Below are 25,960 nucleotides of genomic sequence, written 5' to 3'. Positions count from 1 at the left end.
ACCTAGATCGAGGCCGTCTTGAAGCTTTGCGGAATCGTGAGTGCGACCATGTGTGACGAAGATAAGGTAGGTCATCTGCTCAAGGGAATCGCGGAAGACGTGTACAATTTCCTTATCACTAAGGAAGACTTACACACACCTTCCGACCTAAGGAGACACTGCCGAGCGTTTGAAACCCTAAAGAGAAGGAGAGTCCTACCAAAGTTTGGACGTCTTGACAACGTGCCCATGATTGCAAGTGTCAACCTTCCATCGCAGGACGAGATCTCTTCTCTTATAAGACGAGTAGTTAAGGAAGAACTTGCTCAACTGCAAGCTGTGGACACCGCTGGTGTCTGCCATCAGTGTGCATTCGACCAACGGCCCCGTGACCCACTGGTACCTCGGATGCGACAGAGCTACTTTGAGCCTCGCCCGAATTACACCAATCGGTTCGAACGGAGGAGTGAACGACCACTCGGAAACCAGGAACGCAGGCAAGCTGCGTCACAGCGATTCACTCCTCGACCACCATCGCCCGGCTTTTATCAACCGACGAGGTTTACTTCGCCGGGGACGACTAGACGCGACACCCGTACTTGCTACAACTGCGGGCTACCTGGACACATCGCTAGGTACTGCTACCGTCGCCAGCAGCGAGCTCCACGTTTCAACGTGTACACGCCCTATGTACCTGCTGGCGAGTCTCGACCATTTCAGGGCTATTTCCAACAGCAACACGCAGCACGCGCTGACTCGCCTTGCTCCGACCGCAGCGTTACCCGACCACCAGCACGCCAACAGCGATACCCGTCTCCGCGTCGCCGCTCGGGGACGCCACCACCACTGGGAAACTAACTGGTGCGACCAATGGGGGCGAGGCCGCAAAATCATCTTGCGCAAGACCCCCTTGTGTTGTAATGGTTGAGAACAAAGTGAGTGTTTTTGTAGACAATGTGAGTACTGTTGCACTAGTTGATACCGGTGCTGCCGTTTCCATAATGAACATGTCTTTTAAAAATCGCCTAGGGACGAAAGTAATGTTTGCTTGGAATCGGAGTGCTACGTTTCGCGGCGTAGGGGGAGAAACGTTGAGCCCGGTTGGAGTTTGTTCTGTTTTACTTTCTATAGGAAATCAAACGTTTCGAGCGGAACTAACGGTGCTTGCACGAGTGACACATGACGTCATTCTAGGTATAGATTTTTTCCGGGAATGTGGTGCAACTCTAGATTGTCGTAGTGGTGGGATTATTTTTCGTCCCGTGTTGCCGCCTCCATTGACAAAAGATACCGTTGATGACTGCTTGGAAGTGTTTTCCGTGTCTGAAGACGTCTTCTTGGCCCCACATACCGCAATGTGTGTGCGTGTAAACTCTTCGCCTTCTTGTGCGGGTTCTTACTATGGTTTAGCCGAGCCGAACTTCAGTAACGCCCTTAAGAAAAACGTTATTGTGCCTCGTTGCCTCGTGCTCATCGTCGATGGTTGTGCCAATTTGTGGACTGTGAACGTTTCCGCGCAGCCCATATATCTGCCTGCAGGACTTAAATTGGCAAGCTTTCAAGAGCAAAGTACTCTTACCATACGGTCACTCCAACTGTCGGTGGATGTAAAGAAACCCCACGCCAACTCGTACTGCGACTATTCTGCCAGCATTGACCGTATGATTAACAAGTCACTTCCATCAACTGGACGGTCGCTGCTGCAGGAGGTGATCACACGCTACGCCTCAGTCTTTGACTTTGCCCAAGACGAGACGTCTACCGTTACGCCACCGTCTTCACGTACGCAACACCGCATCTATACAGGCCAAGCACCACCAATACGCCAGAAGCCCTATCGTGTCTCGCCTTCCGAAAGGAAAGTCATCGCTGAGCAAGTTGAAGACATGCTAAAGAAGGGCGTCATACAAGAATCGTGTAGTCCATGGGCAGCTCCAGTCATTCTATTGAGGAAAAAGGATAATTCATGGAGATTCTGCGTAGACTATCGTCGCCTAAATGCCATCACAAAAAAAGACGTCTACCCTTTGCCACGTATAGATGACGCCGTGGACTGCCTGCATTCTGCCTCCTATTTTTCTTCTGTTGACTTGCGTTCTGGGTATTGGCAAATTCCTATGCATCCCTCAGATAAAGAGAAGACGGCCTTCGTAACACCAGACGTTCTCTTTGAGTTCCACGTTATGCCCTTTGGTTTGTGCAATGCTCCAGCGACATTCGAGAGATTTATGGATACAGTACTCCGTGGCCTAAAATGGGAAATTTGCATGTGCTATTTAGATGACGTGATTATCTACGGCAAGACTTTTCAACAGCATAACCACTGCTTGTCGCTTGTGTTTGAATGCTTACGCGAAGCTGGCCTTGTTTTAAACTCAAAGAAGTGTCATTTTGGAGAACGTCAAGCCCTCGTATTAGGCTTTCTCGTGGATAAAGAAGGCGTGCGACCAGACCCACAGAAGACCGCAGTGGTTCGCAACTTTGAACCACCACGAACAGTGAAGGACCTGCGAAGTTTTCTGGGTCTGTGCTCATATTTCCGCCGATTTATTAAAACTTTCGCACAACTTGCATCCCCACTGACGTCCCTTCTTCATAAAGACACACCGTACTTGTGGGATGATAAATGTGAGGCTGCATTTCAACAGCTGACGTTTTTATTGGCTTCAGGACCCATCCTAAAACATTTTGATCCTGATGCTTTGACTGATTTTCATACTGATGCTAGTGGGCTAGGTGTTGGTGCTGTGCTGGTCCAACTCTGCAACAGTCGCAAGCACGTCGTAGCATATGCCAGTCGGACACTGACCAGAGCAGAGACGAACTACACCGTCACCGAGCTCGAGTGCTTAGCAGTCGTCTTCGCCATTCAGAAGTTGCCGACCGTATCTACATGGCCGCGAGTTCCCAATAGTGACCGATCACCGCTCACTATGCTGGCTTGTGGGACTTCGTGACCCGTCTGGCCGGCTGGCTCGTTGGGCGTTGCGCCTCCAAGAGTACAGCTTTTCTGTTACCTATAAGAGCGGACGATGTCACACAGATGCCGTCTGCTTATCCCGCCTTCCTTCAGTACACACCAATGCTGACGACAATGACATTGATGACTATTTAGTTTCTGTCTCGTCCGACTTCCCAGATACGAGCAGCTTCAAACGTGAGCAGCAGCGCGACCCTACTCTGAAACCTTTGCTCGAAGCTGCACATAACTCCGTCGACAAGCAATTTAAAATTTCAAATGGCTTGCTGTATAAAAGAAACTATTCAGCCGATGGCCTCCCGTTGCTTCTAGTGGTGCCGGAAGGCCTGCGCCAGGTCGTCCTTCGTTCTGCGCACGATGACATAACATCCGGTCATCTCGGTTTCACACGTACGCTGCATCGACTACGTGAGAGGTTCTACTGGCCGAAAATGTGGAAGACCACAAAACAGTACGTCACCAGCTGCGCTATATGTCAGCGCCACAAGCCATCCACCACTGCCCCGGCGGGTTATTTGCAGCCCATCCCTCCACCGACATCCCCTTTTGAAAAAGTCGGCATTGACTTGCTCGGACCCCTTCCTAAGATGCCATCGGGCCACCGATATGTTATAGTGTGCGTGGATTATTTAACGCGTTATACGGAAACGGACGCACTGACATCGGCCACAGCAGCCGCTGTTTCTTTATTTCTGTTACAACGGGTCATACTGCGTCACGGTGCTCCACGGGTTGTCATCAGTGACCGTGGACGACAACTTATGGCCGATGTAGTTGAAGAAATTTTGCGCCTCTGTGGCTCCTCTTATCGCCACTCCACCCCTTACCATCCGCAAACTAACGGTCTCACTGAGAGAACAAATCGAACTCTCACGAATATGTTATTGATGTACGTTGATGCTGACCACAGGAACTGGGACGCCGTCTTACCGTTTGTTACTTACGCGTATAACACCGCCAAGCATGAAGTTACTGGACATTCACCCTTCTTTCTGCTTTACGCACGAAATCCACAGAGTTTTCTGGACACTCTATTACCTTTCTCGCATCAGGAAGATCTGTCCATCGCTCAGACGTTGTGTCGCGCTGAAGAAGCACGTCAACTAGCGCGCCTTCGAACATTGTCTTCGCAAGAACACAGCAAGAGTCGCTACGATGCCAAGCATATCCCCGTAGAGTTTTCTCCTGGTGACTACGTGTGGCTGTGGACTCCTGTTCGTAGAAAAGGATTGTACCGGAAGTTTCTAGCTAACTATTCCGGCCCATTCGTGATAGTCACTCGTCTCAGTGACGTGAATTACGTTGTCGCCCGAGTCACAGCCAATAACCGGCGTTCGCGCACTACGCAAGTTGTTCACGTAGCCCGCCTCAAACAGTACCATCATAGGCCTATTTAACTCGCTCGGTGAGCTTCGTCTGCCGCCGGGGGAAATGAAACGAAGATGCGCAAGCCTACGGGGCGCGGAAGAAGAAGAAGAGTAGTGGAGCGGCGCCTGGACTGTGTGGTTGGCTGGATGGGTTCTTGGCCTTTCTCAGAAGTACGCTGCTATTTTACAACGCCTTTTCACCTCATCTGTAAATAAACACAGTCACTCGCAATAATATTATTAACATTGTCTGGGCTAGACAACTTTTTTGAATCAATATTTAAAATCAAATTTAAAACCCCTTCTGTAGACACAGAGACATCATGAATAGAAATAAGCGAGGTATGAAGTGGAGTGCAAGAAGAAATTTCATGATTATCCTGAGCAAAGACAGACGTAAAGTATTCGTTAAATGCATTGGCAATGACCTGCGGATGGCTAGTAGCAGTTTCATTAAGGACGAATGTACTAGTAGAGCATTCCTTTGGCGAGATTGAGCTCCGAAATTTTCGGTGATTATTCTTAACCATATTCAGCAAGGTAAACGAGAAAAAGAAGTCTTTAGCAGCATTTATTTTCCTACGAAGTTCCTCCTTCACTGTATTGAATTCAGCTCTACGCAGGGATTGCCATTACGACTTGCAAGCCTTAGTCTTGATAATCGATGCTTTAAATGCAGTATTTCTCTTGTCATCCGTGGAAGTTCAGTATTTTTTTTAGTTTTTAGTGGTACATGTGTTTCAATACAATTTATAACAAGGTTTTCAAAATAAGACACCAAACTGTTGACATCACCAGTATAGCTAAGTTCTTTAAAATTGTCAAACTCGATGCTTAAGGTGTCAAATATAGACACATCGTCTGCCAGGCTATAATCGCGAAAAGTTGTATATTCATAGAGGCGTTTCGGAACTGTGCAATTAAGAGAGATTAGTACACCTTTATGATCACAAATGCTATTAATGACCTTAGCTTTAAACCCCCTTGTATACAGTAAAGCACTGAGAAAACGCAGTCCAGTATAACATTGTCCCTTGTGGTATCAGTGACAACTTGTTTAAGACCTACGTTTAGTGAAAAATTATTCACCTTTCTATGAATTGATGAATCAGTGCCCAAAGTGGAGAGGGATGGCCATAAAATGCCAGGCACATTAAAGTCTCCCTTACAAATTAGGTTACCTGAAGAAAAGCCTTTTTCTTGTATAAAACTACTGAGTACTGTGAACTGATCTAGTGATGAACCTGGGGACGATAAAATACACCAACAATTATAGGAGAGTTCGCGATATGAACCTTGCACCAGAGGGTTTCAATATCTGCAGGTGACGTTAATACAGAAAAACTTATATCAGACCTCAAGAAGATAGCAACGCTGCCACCTCGGTCATGCTATCGATCAGTACGAACAACATTGAACCCTAGTGGAGTAATTTGAAAATCATATATGTCGCCATGAAGCCAGGTTTCCGTGACGCCAATAATCTGAGGACAATAGGTAGCAAGCAAGTGTACAAAATCAGGAAGTTTATTAGTGAGACTTCTGGCATTTATATTGAGAATACACACCTTATCATGATTCGGTCATTTTGTAAGAGTGGGGCGTTTAGAAGACTGTTTGGTGGATTTTACTAATGAGTTGGAAATACAATCCCAGTCATACCGCGCATTATCTACATATGCATGATCGTACCTTAATTGCACACTGAAACCGTCATTCCTAAAGGATGCAGTCGTGTCCCATAGTTTTCGGCGAATAATCCGTATGTGTTCAGAGAAGTCCTACGTTATACGCATGTTAGAACCCTTCAGCTTAAAGCCATTCTTCAGCACCTTAATCTTTTCGCGGAAGTCAAAAAGTTTAAGAATGACCGGGCAAGGTTTACTACCAAAGTATCTACCTATCCTGTGGAATCATTCGATCTGCGAAAATTCAACTTTAGGTATGTCTGAAAAAAACTTCGACAGACTGGCCTTTAAAGAATCGCTATTTTTCTCTTCCGATTCCTCCAGACCATATATGATAATGTTGTTTCTGCGCGAACGATTTTCTAAATCATCATTTCGAGAAGAAAGCTTGTTGACTGTAGAAGACAGCTTTTCAATTTGGCAACACAGTTTGTCGTAGAATGCAGCACTGGGAGAAGGTGGAGTCTTCTCTAGAACAGTTAAGCGCGTTTCGATAGCCTCAAACCGGGAGTTGACAGGGTTACGCAATTCTGCGACATCTTGTTCTATTTTCTTCTGGCCAGATAGAATTTGAGAAAACATTTCTAAAACAGACCATTCATTATCGGCATCAGAACTTGATGGATTATTAGAATTCGTTCGAGTAGGAGAACCTGTGCGCGATGTAAGGTCTGAGTTAGCCAAATTAGCCCGAGTTAGCCTTTGCGGAGGTCCCAGGTTTAACTCCACATCGCCGCTCAGTAAGAGACTACACAGGTCATGTACAATATCAGCATATGATGAAGTAAGCATAAATGAGCAAATGTGGGGGCAGGGTACCAGCAGCAAAAAAGGATCGTCAGAACGAAGGCAATAGGCATTGCTTAGGTAACGTACCTGCACAAGGAACAGACAGCGATTGAGCATTGTGCTGGTGCTGCTGTCACCTTCTTCACTGAAGCGATGCAGTTGCGGTGGCGCTTTTATATCCTTGACCACCGACGTCACATCGGTGGGCGTTTTCAGAAGTACGCTGTCATGTATGATGTCATCGAAGAAGGTTGCCGGCATGCTGACGAACGAACCATGGCTTTGCTCCGAGAGAAGAACAGGGCAGTCGGCGCGCACGCAAGCCAGAACTTGAGCGTGTCGATCAGCAACCGGTGAAACATCAAGAACCGTCGAAGATGTGACTACCAAGGGAGCTGCCAGGCCAGCGCAAAACTGCACAAGGAACAGACAGCGATTAAGCATTGTGGTGGTGCTGCTGTCACCTTCCCCATAGAAATATTTAGACGTATGGATAAACAACGGGGCACAATACCTAAAGGAAGTTAAATCAATCAATTTAAGGGAGTGCCTAAAGGGAGTTAAGATGTAGAAAGGGAGTAATTGACTACACGGAAAAGGAATGCAGCTGTAAACAAAATGGGGCACCGTGAACTGCAATAAGCATGACGTTGGTAGGGGAATTTGGAAAGGTGTTATGTTTCAGGGTGTGACGTTCGGCAATGCGGTCTCGCATATGAAATCGGAGGTACTAGAAAAATTGGAAATTAAACAACGTTGCTCAGGTAGACTTGCATTGGGAGCACACTGGAATACTTCTAATCAGGTGGTACAGGGTGACATGAAATTGACATCTTTTGAGTGCAGGGAAGGTAGCAGAAAGATGGAGATTCAGAAGCGAATAAAAAATAGGGGAGGAGCGTCGGGTTAGGAAAGTTTTCAGCTACTTGTACGTGAAAAATGTAGATATTACATGGAGGAAGCGAACTCTAAAATTGTCAAGCAAGTATTTAGACAACAGCAGAATACCAAGTCAACAAACATTGTTTAGGAAAAAGGTGAAGGAAAGAGAAAGAACAAGTGAGAGGTAGGAATGCCGAACTTTAAAGCAGAAAATCCCAAAAGAAAAGATCTGCGACAATTCTCAGCGTAGTTCTGTCGTGTTCGAGGCTTTGTGGGGTTTCGAGGTCTTGGTGGGGATTGGCGCATCGTCAGGCATTTAGTTGCCTTTTCGCCCTTCCCTTCCTAATATTTCATTGCATAAAGATGCATGTTTTAATGTTGATGAAGATGGGGAGTATTGTGGACCAAGACAAACGAAGCCAAATACAAAGGCACATACACGCATGTAGTGCCTGTGGAGAGGAGAAAGAAATGGCTGAAGATATGATAATGTTCTGTAAAGGGCTCCCTCTTTTAGTCCAAAATTATAGCGCGGCTTTTTTAAAAACATTGGGGTTGAGAGACAAGAAAGGCACAATAGACATTGAACGGTTTGAAATAACCAGGAGAAGGCTAACTTTTTGGTGGCTACAATCAAGGCGCGAGTGAAAATCAATCCTAAACACATAGTGATAGTACTGAACTTTATGACTAGGTGGCAGTGAACCACCGCCCGATTTATTGGCACAGCTGGTTACATCCACCTATATATCCATGCATCCGTCCATACATCCATCCATCCATCAATCCATCCATCCATCCATCCATCCATCCATTCATCCACCCATCCATCCATCCATTCATCCATCCATCCATCCATCCATCCATCCATCCATCCATCCATCCATCCATCCATCCATCCATCCATCCATCCATTGAGCTATTCATACATCCATCCATCCATCCATTCATCCATACATTCATTCATCCATCCATCAATCCATCCATCCATCAATCCAGCCATCCATTCATTCTTCCATCCATCCATCCATCAATCAATCCATCAATCTAATCAAACTAATTGACGGCGTTAGGACGCTCGCTGCCTTCGTCGTAGCTACTCCTAGTACTTGGAGGACTCGCTATAAGGTGCCGCGGCACTCGGACGGTGTTACGGCTCGGTGGCGTTAGCCACCACCCGAATAAAGGGTACGGCCATATCAATCCATGGAACCACCAGACAGATGGGCGTATAGACGGACGGACGGAGGGACATACAGACAGACAGATGAATTATTGCATTCGAGAAGCGTGCTCGAGAAGCGGCGGTAAACCGCGCACGAATACAGGTGGATCCCGGGCTCAGAGCCCTCGAAGCTTCACCCCACTCATTATATCTTTCACTCCGGGTATAAGCTGTGAATTTGTTTATTGAGCCAAACGTTATTAAGTTGTGCTAAATATATGTACACACCCAAGCACACGCACGCGTTATACAGCCGCATATGCTTTATATTGGCAGGTTTTTACAGTTGCTTAAATATGCCAATAGCAACATGAATATTAGCAACAACAGAAGCAGTAAGCTGTATGTAGCGCTCATGTAGGTGCTGGTGCGCGCGACGATGGTAGCTGCCAACACTGCTACACAAATCAACCTCAGCGGTTGAAGCCTAATTGCAATTTAAATGAATGCGACAACATGGCTGTATTTTAGAAGGACATATTTCATGTATATAAAATAAATAGCCAGCGCGTCAATCACAATAAACCTTACACGAGCCTTAAAGTATATCGCTACACAAACATTGGGGTACATTAAAAGTATGTCCGAGACCTAGCGTGGCTCACGGTTGAATACTTGATTGCGACGCAGAATGCTAGGATTCGACTCCTGCTGGGACGCTGCTCGCGTCTCGTGCAGAGACGGGCATGTTGTTGTCTCGTTCCGGCCCAGAAAGACACCCGCAAAACTTGTCTTATTTAAGGTCCTTAGATAAAACAAGTGTCCAAGGGAGCAACTCCTTCCCCTTTTTCTATCGCTTCTGTTCCTAGATCGCCTTCTAGAAGGTTCAAAACTTTCATAAATGAGCGATTGTCTGGATTCAGTTGCTACGGTGAACAGATATAGATGTAACAAAATGAAATGAAATCAGTGGTAGAATAACGATTATCTATAAAACGGTACAACACAAAAGCAAGAGGGATGTCCGTTACTCAACTGGCAACGTTGTGCCGTGCTAAATTTTTCACTACTAGCCAAGGGGTCTTGCGTCATACTGTCTTAGTTCGTCCACTCATACTAGTCCAGTTCTCGAAATCTTTTTTTTTCCGTACTGTGGCAACGTGCCCACGCAAGAAAAACTACGGTCAGACTAGTACGAACCCTTGACTAGCAGCACTACGACGATGTTTATGTGCCGATTTGGACAATTGTGGTGGCAGGCGATTCTGGTGTGGTGCGGAACTTGCTAAAAAGTGAGAGTTCTACTGGTGAGGTGTCAAGAAGCAGCGTGTTTTGGCTCTTCTATGCCACGTTCTTGTCAACTGGTCAAATGTGAAATGTTCCTTAAGGAGCGTTGATTACATCCTTCAGCTACATTGTATACGTCCATACACTAAGTACTTGCAACAACTGACATGCACTGGGCGCGCATTAGACGCGGTGCTGACGTTTCATTAAAAACCGCCCAATAAACTCGCTTCGCAGATCAGCGTAGACGTACATAGAGGGAGTTGTACGAAAGCGTTGGCGTGAAATGCTTCTTAGCTACACTTGACGGTGTGCTTTATCTCGGATAGGACGAAAAAAGTTGGAGAAAGCAAAACTATTTTCTGTGGAATCATGGCAACCCAGAATTGTTAAAAAACGGGAATGCGGCATTCAACCAGCACCACTAAACAATGTTAGCCGACTTGGCACACACTAAAACGCTCCTGCTCTTCAGTTTATGCCCATGCTACGATTTCGTTTGTGGTGACGGCTATAATCCGGCTGGAGCTATATGCGCATGCGTACTCGTTTTGAATCTTTTGCATAATATTAAATAACATCACCAGCCACTTCCAAGATCACATGCAAGGATTGCAGCAATTACAGACGTGAGTAGCAGAGAAAAAGAGGGGTAAGCGACAGAGGGAGGAGGACGGCTCGAGAACAATGAGTGACGCTACCTTGGAAACTTGTTTCATCTAGGAACCTCAGTTTTAGCTAGAAACCTTAGCAAAGTTCTTGCTACTCTAGCCATCGCCTCGCATAGCCAACGCACGAAGCGTTTGCTAGTAAAAAAAAAACTGTTCGCGTTGCACAGCTGTTCACTGGCCACCCTGTATTGGCCACGAGGGCGTCCACTAGAGAGGCACAAGAGAGGCCAGCGCTGCGATCGTTTTAACGTCAAAGATAGGGGGGTAGTTGCGCAACATGGCAGCTTTGCTTTCGCGACAGCATTTGCATCGTTCCCTATGGCAACACTGGTCCTTATTCACAATTTTACAATGCAAACTAGACTTGATGGCGCCACACTATTTCCTCGAGGTCAATAGGCACTATGCAGTCCACTTTTCCAGTGTGCCTGCAGCGCCACACCGCTATGCATAATGGGGAAAAGCGCAATTATAGGTGGGGGTCAGTCAAAATGGATCACGATGCTGGCGTATTTCTGCCCGCGTAAGTGGGCGGATCGCAGCAGGCGTTCTAGGTGACGCGGGCGCACGTCTGTTTTCTGCAAGCCCCTAACAGCCAACGTCAGTGAGCTAAGAATGAACTAGTGTTAGCGACGCAGCTCCCTTCGTTCAGTAGACCTTGCCTATAGGCACCGTTCCGCCAAATTTTTCAATTAGAGAGACTTTATGTGCGTGCGTGTTCACGTTTTACGGTGGTGTCAGCCTTTGACCCATAGAGTTTCCTAAATTTAACTATTGGGGACTCTGTCGCTGCTATGGTTCAGCGGCCATAGATACATAGATATATGGGGTTTAACGTCCCAAAACCACATTATGGTTATTAACTTCGACCACCTCGGGTTCTTTAACGTGCACACAAATCTGAGCACACGGGCCTACAACATTTCCGCCTCCAGCGGAAATGCAGCCGCCGCAGCCGGGATTTGATCCCGCGACCTGCGGGTCGGCAGCCGAGTACTTTAGCCACTAGACCACGGCGGCAGGGGGGGGGGGGTCAGCGACCGTGGGATTGATGGGTAGTACACACATTTGCCTAGTCTTTGTATTTGTGGGTGGTGAGTCGTACTTGCGGCTTCGTTTATCGCTCTGTTTCGGTTTTATTTCGAAGGAAAATCGAAATAATATTGAACTTCGTCACCTGATTTTGAAGTTCATTGATATGGGGGGTTTAACGTCAAAAAGCATCATATGATTATATGAGAAGCCGTGGTGGAGGACCCCAGAAATTTTTACCACCTAGGGTTCTTGAACATGCACTCAAATTTGAGCACACGGGCCTACAACATTTCTGCCTCCACCGGAAACACAGCCGCTACAGCCGGGATTCAATCCCGCGATCTGCGGGTAAGCATGCGATTACCTTAGCCACTAGACCACCCCAGCGGGGCCCTGATTTGGAAAGGTAAGTCTACAAGAGTAATGTGTTGAAGCGCAACCACTGAACATTTGCTGATTTTGGTTTTGTAAGAAAGCAGCTTCAAACCACACGAACACACATGGAGCAAAAAGCAGGCCAGAAGTACGAAATTAGAGAAATGTTCCCATGCTCACTGAAGTGCCGTCAGTTGCAGCTCCCATAGACACTAGCGCCAGAGTTCCCTCTTGAGTATATTAGGAAACTTCATGCTTTGACCCACCACTTGCCACCACCCGCTAAAACACAATATTGCCAGTTCCGGTTTCTATGGCAACAAGCATCATGTTGATTATTGCAGCCCTGGTATTGCAGTTCCTGGTCCGCCGCACTGCACCAGCTGCATGTTGGGGCGGGTGTTCAAGCTTCCGTGTGAGTTAGGTTTTACTTCACCGTAGACGTAGCTTCCGCTACGACACCACCCAAACGCTCGACACAAGTACAAGAACTTTTATATGTAAATGCCTGGGCGCAGCGTGCCGCAGTGCAAAATTATCTGGCGACTTTACCGCTTCCCAACTTGCTTTTGCCAGCGAAAACGCTGGAATGCACATGTGAAGTAAGAGTACTTGGTGCCGGCTACTTGTTCCCGTGTTTGTGAAGTGAGTACACAATGTATTACGAGTGGGCTGAGTATATCGCCGAACATGTCGTGAAATGGCTGACTTAGCCATGTGACTAAAAGCAGCTTGAGCTAAGTAAACACGACAACGTGCACAGTTTAAGAATGAATCAGGCTTCGTTCGGTTACGCTAGGCTATGCGAGCGAAAGCCGGGTTGAGTATGCTTGCCGATCTTTGTTGCCAAAGTGCAGCTCACAAATCAGATGATGTGACTAGTCGAACGTGTGGTGCTACATGCATTTACTATCTGCATTTCATCAATTTTCGAAGCCGGCACCACGTTCGTCACGGGAAAAGCCAGTCCCGTAAACCACCAACAAACAGTCGCAACGGCGTCATCCTTTGCTTGCAGATGTTCGAGCTCCTGCCTTTTCACCTCGGTCGCTGAGTAAGAACATGTGTAGAGCTACACAGACGAGCTGATAAACGCGTTCCCTCTACACTCTTCAAGTCTTGCACAGTTGTATCCACCAACGGGAGGCCACAGTGTGTGGACACGTTTCATGAACACTGGCTTCCGTGTCAATGTATTTTTTTTCAGATAGTAGTCAAGTTTGGCATTCTATCCCTCTGCACAGTTGGACACACCAAGTTACCGGAGCTTTCGAGAGCCTTTACGGACACTGTGAGTATATTTATAGCTTATTCACAAGCCCTCAGAATCCCGAGGTGGCGAACGCCTCGTCAAGCCTAACGAAGCCGGTGTCGCTACTGCATAGGCGCAGCGACGAGGATGCATGCCGCTCGCTTGCAGTGGAGAGCGTTCCATCTCGCTCTCTTGTCGACAGCCACCACTACCTTCAACGCAAGCAGCGTCTGGGTTCATCATCGCAATTATGCACTGTTCCTTCTTACGACTGTGAGCGAACGACGCCCACGATGCTCAGCGCTGAGGATACGCTCACTGACCCCAACAAGGCAGGTGCTATTGGAGTACCGTCCGACCCCAACGCTACTAGTCTACCTATCTGCACATAACAATGACAAGCAACTTGGGGAAAACATGCACGAAGATTCAGCCGCCTTGAACGACGTCTCAAACACGGCGGAGAAAGATGCGTAGAATGATGCCTGCTGGAAGGTGGTCCGCAACAAGTGACATGCCCCCAACACCGCAGCTCTCGAAGCAGCCTCACCCTTTCCAAGTAACTCAGAGAGCCCTCTGGCCAAACTGATGCCGGGTGCAGCACAGCGCCTACCTCCTCTTCCATTCAGAGATAAAAAAATTGTCCTGTAGCCACCCGGAGGCCTCAGATTGCATCCATGGCCCGGAGTAACCTTGGCCACCGCACTTTGGGCTGCTGCCGGAGCGAGTCCGAATGACCACAGAAACTTTATCCTACGAACCCACCTAGAGCGAAACTGGGCCATCATAAACAAGTCATTCTCACACGTGGCAGACGCCCTCCTGAAGGTCCCAAAGCTGTCAGTCGGCCAGCACACCTACCCTTTATCTGCATATCTGGCAGCCCCCGACAATTCGTGCAAGGGTATTGTCTCGGGACTGGAACCAGGTACCGCCTCACATAGATTTGTAGAGGAACTGCAAGCGACTAGAATCCAGATACTACAAGCTCGGGTGATGGGGCAGACAAATATTGCACTCGTCACTTTCGAAGGCCTTCGTGTGCCTCGCTTCGTCCGCTTCCCTTGAGCAGAGCTACGCTGCTATACCCACCACCCCTGCCACCAGGTCTGCAAAAAGGGCCTCAAATTAGGACACTGAGCTGACCATTGCCCCACTCTGGACGTCACCGTTTGTGAGCAGTGCAGCGTCAATAATCCAAAGCCATCACACCCTTGCTCTCCACGGTGCAAATCCTGTGGTGGGGATCATGCCACAACTGATCCACAGTGCCCGCAACACCAGCTACAACCTTTCAACAGGCCTTGGGTTCAAAAAGACATCAACAAAAACAACGATAATCGATGAAATTCACCAATGAAACTCATTCATCATCGTGGACATCTTATGTGTCTCCAACACCGCTGACGAATAGTGGGCGGTCCCGTTCGAAGGCGCGGTCTACATCCCGCTCCAAAGCACTGACAAAATGAAGTCCCGATCCCGCTTCTAGTGAACTTCACCAAGTATCTAGGCAAAGCGTCATCCTAGTGCGGCATCACAGGCATACCCGTCACCCAACAAGAAGGCATTCTTAGGCAAACAGGACACTACAACTGTTACCACGGAGCATCAGCGACTACAGGCTTCGGAGCCCAGCAAAGCGAAAACGGCATCTCGGGAAGTAAGTTGGGGGCAGAGTTCCGCACAGCTCCACAGCCCTGAACCTTCACCCAAAAGTACACCCTGCCTCCCTCCAATCCTGAATACCGATTCCGACCCTTTCCCCGAAATCGCACACCTACGCTGTGATATGAAAGCGCGTTACGCACGGTTGCGTGCACAGCTGGAGTCAGCAATACAGCGTACGAACCCTAGAATTCAAGCAGCTATAGAGAGTTCGGCGCAGGAGTTTCTAGAGCTTCGGCAGGAGATAATACTCGTAATACAGGCATCAGAGAAGCGCACGCACTCCCTCTTCGCTGAGTTAGTCTCACGCGGTTTAAGTCCGTCGCTTCCCTACCAGATTCTCAAGCCGTGCGGCCTCAACCCCCCCTCACAGGTTCAAGGCGGATGCACCCATACTTCCGCATGACCACTTCTTCTCACGATGATGATGGCGTCCCTTAACCAGCAGCAAATCGTGGTATGGCAATGAAACTGACGGGGATACTGATAAAGAAGGGGCTCCCTGCAACAGTACTTTGCTATGGCCACTAACGCTCCAGATTTAACTCTACTACACAAGCCACACTGCTGTCTTACTCTATCTGGTTTCCACTCTTTTGCAGGTAACTCTTCACTCGTTGGAGTCCTAGTTTCCAAAAACATCACATGCAACACTCACACTACAGGAATCAATATTCATCATCAAATACTTGAAGTAATCACTCAGGGCAAGAAAAGTTGCAGTTTATATATACTCAACGTGCTAGCTCTGCCCGCTCACGCGCACATTCATTTCATCAACTCGTAATTGCATTTGGGCGCCTTCGGCGCACTCGTTTTGTGTGCGGAGATTTCAACGCTGCGCACACAGTGTGCGGTTACCGTAAATCAGCCTAAAGGGAACTAGCCTCTGGGACGATATATGCCACTTTCCATGCTGATTGGATACAGACCCTGGACACCGAGGTGCATAGGGAACAGTGTCTCACGAGACACATGCCTCTACCTCCCCTTTTTCAAAAACACAGGACCAGTAATATCACATGGTCCTCTCGACGAACATCTTGGCAGTGACCAATATATTGTGGCCACTATACTAACACTACAGAATGCACACTGTCCCGAGCCGAAGGTGCATATCACGGACTGGGTGCGGTTCTGAGAGCTCTGACAAAACCTTCCCAAAGAGTCAGAGTAGGACAAATCGCTAGAGTGTCTTTCTGAGAACTTAGATGCGTGTACGCGCGAGTCGTTACCAAAGCCGCAAACCCGGACGTGAACCCACACCTTCTGCATAAGTGGGAGGCACATAGAGGGCTCAAGTGGCATTGGAAGCGCCAACGCCTCAATCGCAAGCTTCGCCGGCGTATCAACCAACTCTTGCAGGAGGCACAAGAATACACGCAGCACGAGGTGGAATCTAACGAGTACCTCGACGCAGACATAACGGTTGATAAAGTTCGTGTAGTTATTCAAGATCTTCGTCAAACTACCGCACCAGCTGCTGATCACATTCAATACTCTGCCCTTCGTAACCTTAGTAACTCAAATCTGAACCATCTAACGCACCTCTTCAATGACTATTAGCATAAGGGTACACTACCACATGCGTTGTTTCATGCTGATATTTCTTTATTACCTAAACCAGGCAAATTCATAGCCATAAAAAATCTGCGGCCGATATTCCTTACCTGATGCGTTGTGAAGTGAATGAAACACGTTCTTTAAACATCTGCAGCTTTTCTTTGAGTGACAGTCATTCTTTTCACATTCACAGTTTTGATTTCGGGCACAACTCTCTACGCAGGACGTGCTTGTCCTGCTCAAGGACGAAGTTCTGGGCCCTCCGTAACGTGCCCAGACAAGGGCCATCCTTGCCCTTGATATGAAAGGAGCATTCGATAACGTGGCACACGACTTGATCTTACAGAATCTACCAGAATCGAATGGCACCAGCTGCATGTATAGTTAGATTGGTTCTTTTCTGCGTGACAGGACAGCTAGCATCGGGATAAGGCCATGCTGTTTGGACTCTCCTTACAGGTCACAGCACTCCTCAAGGATCAGTTCTGTCCCCCATCCTATTTAGTATTGTCCTGGCAAGACTGCAAAAGCAGCTCGATCAGATTCCAGATGTCACACATGCAATTTACGCAAACATAACGATCTGGATGACACGGGGCTCAGATGGGGCTATTAAGGATCGCCTCCAGCAGGCTGCCGACATCGTTACTGCCTACGCACGATAGTGCAGCTTGACCTGTTCCCTTAAAATATCCGGGTGCATAGCATCACGCCACCACCCCAGATCGTTGTGCACGTGGATGGAGTTGCCGTCCCTCAGGTAGAGCGTACTCGCATACTTGGCTTGCACGTTCAAGCGAATAGAACAGTGGACTGCACTGTTTCTCTTTTGTCCCTACAAACTGAACATATTCTCGCCAAAATACGACGGGTATCAAACAGGCACTCAGGACTAAAAGAACATGATCTCCTGTGGCTGCTGCAGGCCTGCGTAATCAGCCACATCACATACCATCTCCCTTCCTACACACTTACTCAGTCGAATCAGGCGTGGGTCGACGTATTGCTGCGAGAGTGACCAAGTTCGCCCACGGCCTCCCATACTACATTGCCGCGACGCGTCTACTAGCCCGAGGGACCCATAACACACAATTGGAACTATTGAAAGCTCAGTGGACTAGCCAAAGGCCACGCCTTTTGCTAACACACAATGGGCGACGCGTGCTCTCGTGACTGGGATACCCAGTCTTACACAATCACGTCAAAGACACAGCTATCGGCGTCCCGCCGTGGGTAAGTCGTACCCTCAAGGTGTATATGCTCCCCCAGAACATGAGTCCTGAGCATGACGTAGCACGCCGGCACGCCCGTGTTGGGTGCCTACAGCACATTCACAATGACATCACTGAAGCCAACAAATTATATACCGATTCTGCACGATGGAGCAACGGGTACACCGCGGTAATGTAGGATGGCATCACGACATTATTTACACCTGCCTCTTTGCAGAGTTCTGCTTCTGCGAACAGCGAAGACCTTATTCTAGCGCTTGCTGTCTGACACGACCTTGACATTCCTGGGGAGGTTTACATATCAACCAATTCACAGCATGCAAGGCGAGCCTTTTAGATGGGAGGCGGTTTTCCCAAGGCATCCCTCAACATCTTACTGAAGGCATCAAATATCGAAATATCCAGCCCACAACATATCCACTTGCTCTGGACTCCTGGTGACGCCTCCATGCCGGGTAATGATCGCGCTCACGTGGTCACTCGATACCTTACCCACTAGGCGGCCCAGCATCGCGAGGCTGGGAGTCCAGATTAAGTGGGCCCTCCACTTACATACCGAGGCATATTGGCGTATTACACCAGTGCTAGACGCACCATGCACCCGCCCTCACCGTCGTTCTCGCGAGAGGAAAAGGTGGCACTCCGCCAACTGCAAACGCAAGCGTTTCTCAGCCTCCTCTTTCTAAATAAATTAACCCTGACCGCTAAGCAGACTCTTGCCCGGGCCGTGGCAGCTCCCGAACAGTTTTTGATGTCACCGTGGAGTGCGCCACAAAATTATTTCCACCCCTTTATGCTATCCTGCATACCTTCCCCACCAAAGAGCTGTGAAAAGATGCCCTTAGCGACGGGCCTCACGAGGTCCGCTAGGCCTTGCTTCAACGGGCCAGGTTGGTCACCGAGATTGTCATAGGGAACCCGGACTAGGGTTCATTTCCACATGCTTTGCCCAAATGTACTTCATAAAATGTTTTTAGGGGCGAAGATTCTTAAAGCACCCCTGTTCGTCCCTCGTAGTTGTAGTAGTCGTAGTGTACAACCAGGTTTACATTTTGACCTCCAAGGTGGTGCTGGGGGCAGATTTTTTCGGTGCGTTGTTGAGAAACAAAAAACTTGCAGCGTGCGCGTTAACTGAAAGCCGCAATCCCCCGTCTCTCATTCCCCTTAGCAGCCATTGGGATGTACAATTAGCTCTATCAGACAAGAAAAGGTTGCTACGTTATACTCGCTGGGCATAACCTCCTTGGTTTTAGAAAGGTTTAGCGAGCGTTGGGCCGCAGTGCCACGAATACAGTGAACTAGTATACACCATGAACTCGAGGTAGTTAAAGGCGGGAAGTAGACATGAAGCGCAAGCCGTAAGAAAGTGCGCGTGTGCCTCCTCTTGTTCAGTCCTTGGAATGTCCGCTGGATGGCGATGCATCTATATGAAGAATATATGATGAAAAGATGCCAGATGGTGGTACTTGGAGTGTTGAATAGGTGGACGAACGGACACACAGACAGATGCATGGACGGACGCACGAATGGCTGCACGGACGGATGGACGCATGGATGGACGCTGGAACGGATGCATGGACGAACGCAAGGACGGACGCACAGATGGACGTGCGGACGCACGAACAGACGCCTGCATGGACGGGCGGATGGACGCACGGGTGGTCACACAGATGCACGCATGGACAGACGGAAGCAAGAACGAATGGACGGATGGATGCTTCGCTCCACTCTTCATCATTAACTCCGTAGATATGCTGCCATTTTTTTCTCCCTCTTCCACAGTTGCAACACAGCACAGTTTTGAACAGCTTGCCAGGGGCATTAGTTCTTCCCTTCAATGAGACGCGCAACCAAACTAAAACTAACTCAATATTTGCAAAAACGATGTCTCTTTAACATAGAACGTGACAGATTTACTCGTCATGTCCTTTCGTCCTTCTATTTGTCTGTCGGTCCTTAACGGGGAGTATATGTGCACCTAGCAAGTCGGTTGTGTGCCTGTAACTCGAATATGGCGTATGTTCTGCACCGTTATTTTTGTCGTCTTTATGTTTATAACCACCCACATGGATGACTTGATATCGCAAATTCATGTTTTATTTAGTGTCTGTTGAGAAAATGTGTCTGGGCTCCGTATATGTGGTCAGCGCCATGTATGACTTTTTGTGTTTTTGCTTCATTGTACGCCCACTGCCAGGACGCAAGCTTCCAGCAAAGGAGGCAGGACGGTTTGAAGAAATTAACGTCAGATGCCGTTTGGCTACTGTTTGCAATGAAATCTGACCTGAAAAACTTGGTTTTTTCCTTGTTGCTCCCCTTTGCTTTTCTTCTAGCCTTATATACAGGCTTGTGTGGAGAGAGGGAGGGTTGGTGTAATATGATTGAGTGCGCTACTAATTTGTGGCAATGCTTACAGCTTTTTTAATCAGTTCATTGTACAGATTCGTTCACACGAACTATACTTGCCGCAGGAAATTATATTGCAGAGAAAATTCATATTTAGGGTATGAGAAACAGGCTAGCGGAGTCATGCGGTTTACAGAGAACATCGCGAGCTACCAGGTTGTTTGGTCTACCTTCCCTCTCATTATGGGTACCATCCTAAAAACAGCATGGTTTAGAGCCTTGCACTAGACGGTGTTGGAGGTGTCTGCAGTGCTAAGGTGATTTACTTCAGCAATGCCCCGCAGGCATCGAAGTCCGTTCACAGTGACATTGAAGTTCTTTCCTTCGCAAATATTGGCTCCTTAAGTAACCTCCGTCAATGCGGTGCGTCTAACCTGTGGCAGAAATGAACTGTTTTAACAGTAATTTATACAAACTCGAGTCAAGAACATGTCTTTTCTGTTCTACAAAACCACGGGTAACTTCAGAAAACAACCCTTCCGGCTTAAGAACTTGCTACATAAAGAAACTACCTCTTTCTCGTTGAAACCCATGCTACCTTCAATGTAATTGACCCCTTTCGAAAAAGGGCGCCCCTAGGGTCGCGGACGCGAACTACAGTCTGCAGCCATTGTGAGGGCACCAGAGCAGACGACGCAGGCTTCGGTACACTGTTGCTTTGGCAAGAAGCCAGTGTGTGACATTTCAGCACTACCAAACCCTGAACTTCCGTAAAAGTTTTTCTTAAATACTGCGTGTTGCAATGGTGCAGACGTGCTGCATTCCCATGTGCAACCATCGAGGATATTGCGATTAAAACAGCGATAAGGTAAGCAATAAAACGAAGAACAAACGCACGTGCTCTCTGTATGTGCTGTCAAACAAACACGTGGAATGGCGCCGTTTTGCAGATGCGCTACAAAAACGAGCATGCTTATTTGACAGCGTCCTGCGTAGCCTTGCTTTGACGAATAAATAGTCTTCTCCAAAGCGCCCGCATGCGGTGAATTGCGATGAATTGGTTGTGCAGAAATACTGCGAGGGTGCGCACGGTCAGCCAGAAAAATAATGAAGTTGCGTGTGGTTCATTTGCCAGTGACAGTATTCGCACATCTCAAGTCACATGTCGACATCATTTAGTGCATAGAAATTGGCCACATGCGTGGCATCCAGGAAATAGTTGCGTCGTGCGGCTTGCGGGAGACAGAATTTTCACCGATTGCGGCCTCGTAGTTTCACGACAGTGATGTCCTTCTTTTCCTTTGCCCGCATTGTCTGCGCTCAGGGTCGTAACTAGGGGGAAGTTGAGAGGGCTCTGACAACCCCTGAAGTTTGTTCTTGCTATAAGTTTTCCGCTAGCACTAAAGTATTTACCTACCTTTGAATCCACCGCCAGTGACCAACGTAGGCTGCTTTACACAAAAACACCCCAGGAAAAAATTCCTGGGTACAGCGCTGTTTGCGCCTACACTCAAACTATCCAGAACGTCTATTTTTTGCTTGACTAAGCTTCGGCGTGGTTTTGTATATCCAATCGGAAGCTAAATGTATTTTTTTACTAGCTGCACCTCAATGACATTTATTGTGATCACAATGATTAACGATATTCAAGCACGTTTTTTCACATGAACTTGAAACTTTTTTTAATTACAGGTCACGCTTCATAGGGTTCCTGTGAAGCAAAAGCTGCGCAAGCAGTGGATTCATGCAAGTCGTCGGGACCCAGGAAAACATTTCAATATAGTAAAAACAAGAAAAGTCTGCTCTAGGCACTTCACTGAAGCAGAGTTTTTGCCGGCTGTGGCAAGTGGGAGACAACTGTTCGAGACAACGTTGTGCCCTCTATTTTGGTTTAAAAAAAAACAAGTTGGATCTCAGCCTCCCCCAGCAAAGTCTCATAAACCTATGAATGAAGACTGCGTCTGAGGAACTGCGTGCGATATCAGTGAGCCTCTAACTAATGAAGGCATGCTCGAAAGCGTATGTTCTCCAACGTACGATTCGCACACTGATGATACTAACACATTTCAGGAGGCCAGTTGCTGCTCTTGTCAGCAGGAGCTCCTCGCAACTCTACAGCAACTCAAAGAAAAAGAAGTGCTAGTGAGACTACAAGAACGACTTGCAGAGACAAGCAGCAAGCTGAATAGAAAGACAGAAGAATGCATTCAATTGCAAAAGCAATGCACGGAACATCAGCACTGCCATGTCACGCTCATGCTAAAAAAATGAGCCTTGCACGTGCAAAAGAAGCCATAGTTTCTATAACACGGAGGTGCGAAGAACAAAAGAAGGATCAAAGAAAGCCAAGAGTTATCAAGCAAGCTCTCAAAAGCAAACGAAGCAAAATGGATTTTTGGCGTTGAGAAATTCCAGAACGATGAGAACAGCATTCATTTCTATACCGGACTGCCAAACTAAAGCCACTTTAGAGCGTTAGTAAACATAGTGAATTGAAGAAGCAAAGTTGCAAGTTCATGTTAGGAGAAAACAAGGGGCCATCACTGCAAACTTTCCCAAGAAAATCAGATGTTCAAGACACCCATCAAGCTGTGAGTTGGATGTTTCCACTTGCATTTTTCGCACATTTTTATATATCTCCTGGTACGGTATCAAGGACATTTTCTGCATGAGTGTAGAAGCTCTACGAGGCACTGACAGATATGCCATGGTGGTCCAGACGGGATATTGTGAACTCAACAATGCCTAATCATTTAGGCAGAAGTATCCTGCCACACGTGTTATCATTGATGCCACAGATGTGCGTTGTGAAGCATCAAGTTCTCTTGTTATTCAATGTGGAAAATATTCTAACTACAAATCTGCAAACACGTTCAAAGGACTCATTGGAGTTCAACTAAATGGGCTCATTAGCTTTGTGTTGGAACTATTTACGGGCTGCATTTCGGACAGCGATCTCGTAATCAGGAGTGGCCTCTTAAAACAAGCTTTTGATCAAGGGGACACAATCATGGCAGACAAAAGCTTCGAGATTAAGGACTTGTTAGACAGCATTGGTGTTGGGCTCAATTTAGCACGCTTTTTGACAAAGGGGCAATTCAGTGTAGTGGAAGTAGAAGAAACTGCCGACATTGCGTCCCTGCGCATTCATGTAGAGCGAAGAATACAAATGATCAAAATATTTCTCAATTTTGACCCGGTTATTTCCCTCTGTCTTGGCCCACTTGCAAATCTAATCTTGGTGGTGTGTGCTCCGCTGAGCAACCTGCAGACTGCAATACTAAGGGTGTATGAATAAACCAGTCAGGTGACTTGTGCAAACATCTTTATTGCAAGGTTATAGACTTATGTGCTGAATTCTTGATTTTATATCATTTGTCTCATCTTATTATGAAGCAAAACACTTCAAAAGCTCTCCCGACACTAACATTGAAACCTCGAGATGACTGTGTTATTGCATTGTTGGGTATACATGTGCACTTGTGACCAATTGTCAGTGCCAAACATCGCCCTAATGTTAGGGGCAAAGTACCTTAGGGTCGAGACTTGCCCTTGTGCGTTGCCCGTGCTCACAGCGCAGCGCATGCAAGGCAAGCACCCTCTATATGACCACCGAAACTTTCATAACAAAAGCCCACAATACTGCAAGAACACTGACATTTAAGCATCCATCAATCAAAGCACATGACAGAACAGAAGGTCAACAACAATAACACATAATAAAGACTCGAAATTTTACACCGTAATGACATTTAGGCACCGATCAATCAAAGCATATAACAAAAGAACTACTAACATAACAAAATCAATGAAAATTGTAACAAAACAATATAAAACACCTAAAAGCCCTAACCCTTCATACTAGTCGGTGACTTAAGTATAGGCATTTATGGACCTCAAGACCTAGCTTCTAGACTCTGTCACCCAGTAATGCGAGACAACGTTTGGGTAACGTACGGTTACTCATCCGTATAATGCCCAGAGCTTCACCTACTCGTATTGATTGACTTCGTGAAAATGCGGTGATTTTTGCAAATTTAAAAAAAAAATGCCCCTGTCACAAGGCACCTGCAACATCAATCGCTGCGAATGACATTAGCTGTTCTTGTCATTTGTGGCTGCTACACAAGCACAATGAGTGACATTTACACCTAATTCCCTACGCCCGTTGAATCTGTTCAGTGAACTCATGGAAGCACGACATGTGCACTCTGGTTAACGGGCACTTGACAAGAGATTACAAAATCGACACCTTAAAGCAAGTGTAAGTGATATTATTCAGCCTCTGCTTTGCCAAGCAAGAAACACATATTGAACTGTCATTACAAGTATTGATGTATGCTGATGATATGTCAGTAAACACCCGACTACAAGGATCTCATGGATTGATAGACACCTGTGGCAATGAGGCAGAGAGGTTTAAATTGATGATCAGTATGAAAAACTGGCAATCATGATTTTTAATGATAACCAAGGCAGTAAGCATGATACAAGAAGTCACGCTGTAAATACTGCATAAATACAAATATTTATACGTATAGATAAACAACAGAGCCGAATACCTCAAGGGAGTTAAATCAATCAGTTAAAGGGAGTGCCTAAGGGGAGTTAAGATCACGAAGGGGAGTTAATGACTAAGGGTAAAAGGAATGCAGGTGTAAAGGAAATGGGGCACTGTGAAACTGCAATAAGCATGACGTTGTGAGAGAAATTTGGAAAGGAGTTATGGTTCAGGGTGTGACGTTCGGCAATGCGGTCTTGCGCATGAAATCAGAGGTACAAGAAAAATTGGAAATTAAACTACATTGCTTAGGTAGACTTGCTTTGGGAGCAGACTGAAATACTCCAAACCAGGTGGTATAGGATGACATGGAATGGACATCTCTTGAGTGCAGAGAAGGTAGCAGAAAGATGAAAATTGAGGAGCGATTAAAAAAATTGGAGAGGAGCGATGGGTTCGGAAAGTTTTCAGTTACTTGTATGAGAAAAATGTTGATAATAAATAGAGGAAGCGAACTCTAAAATTGTCAAGCAAGTATTCAGACAACAGCAGAGCACCAAGTCATAAGAAAACATCGGTTAGGAAAAAGGTGAAGGAAAGAGAGAGGAAAATGTGAGAGATAGGAATGCCGAACTTTTAAGAAGGAAATCGCAAAGAAAATATCTGTGACAATTCTCAGGGTAGTTCTGTGGTATTCGAGGCTAGTTAGGGAGTACTGTGGACCGAGACTAATGAAGCCAAATACAAAGGCACATACACGGCATGTAGTGCGTGTGGAGAGGAGGAGGAAACGGCTGGAGATTTGATATTGTTCTGTAAAGGGCTTCCTCCTTTATTCCAAAATTATAGCGCGGAATTTTCGAAAACATTGGGGTTGAGAGACAAGGAAGATACAATAGACTTTGAACGCGTATATATAACCAGGAGAAGGTAAACTTTTCGGTGGCTACCATCAATGCGCGAGTGAAAATCAATCCTAAACACATAGTGATAGTACTTAACTTTATGACTAGGTGGCAGTGAACCACCGCCCGATTTAATGGCACAGCTGGTTACATCCACCTATATATCCATGCACCCATCCATCTATCCATCCATTCATCCATCGATCCATCCAACCATTCATCCATCCATCCATCCAACCATCCATCCAATCATCACCCATCCATCCCTTCGTCTG

Source organism: Rhipicephalus microplus, chromosome 1, assembly GCF_043290135.1.
Source record: "Rhipicephalus microplus isolate Deutch F79 chromosome 1, USDA_Rmic, whole genome shotgun sequence".
NCBI classification, from domain to species: Eukaryota; Metazoa; Arthropoda; class Arachnida; order Ixodida; family Ixodidae; genus Rhipicephalus; species Rhipicephalus microplus.
The sequence above is the reverse complement of the archived record's forward strand: the minus strand, read 5'-3'. Positions refer to the sequence as shown.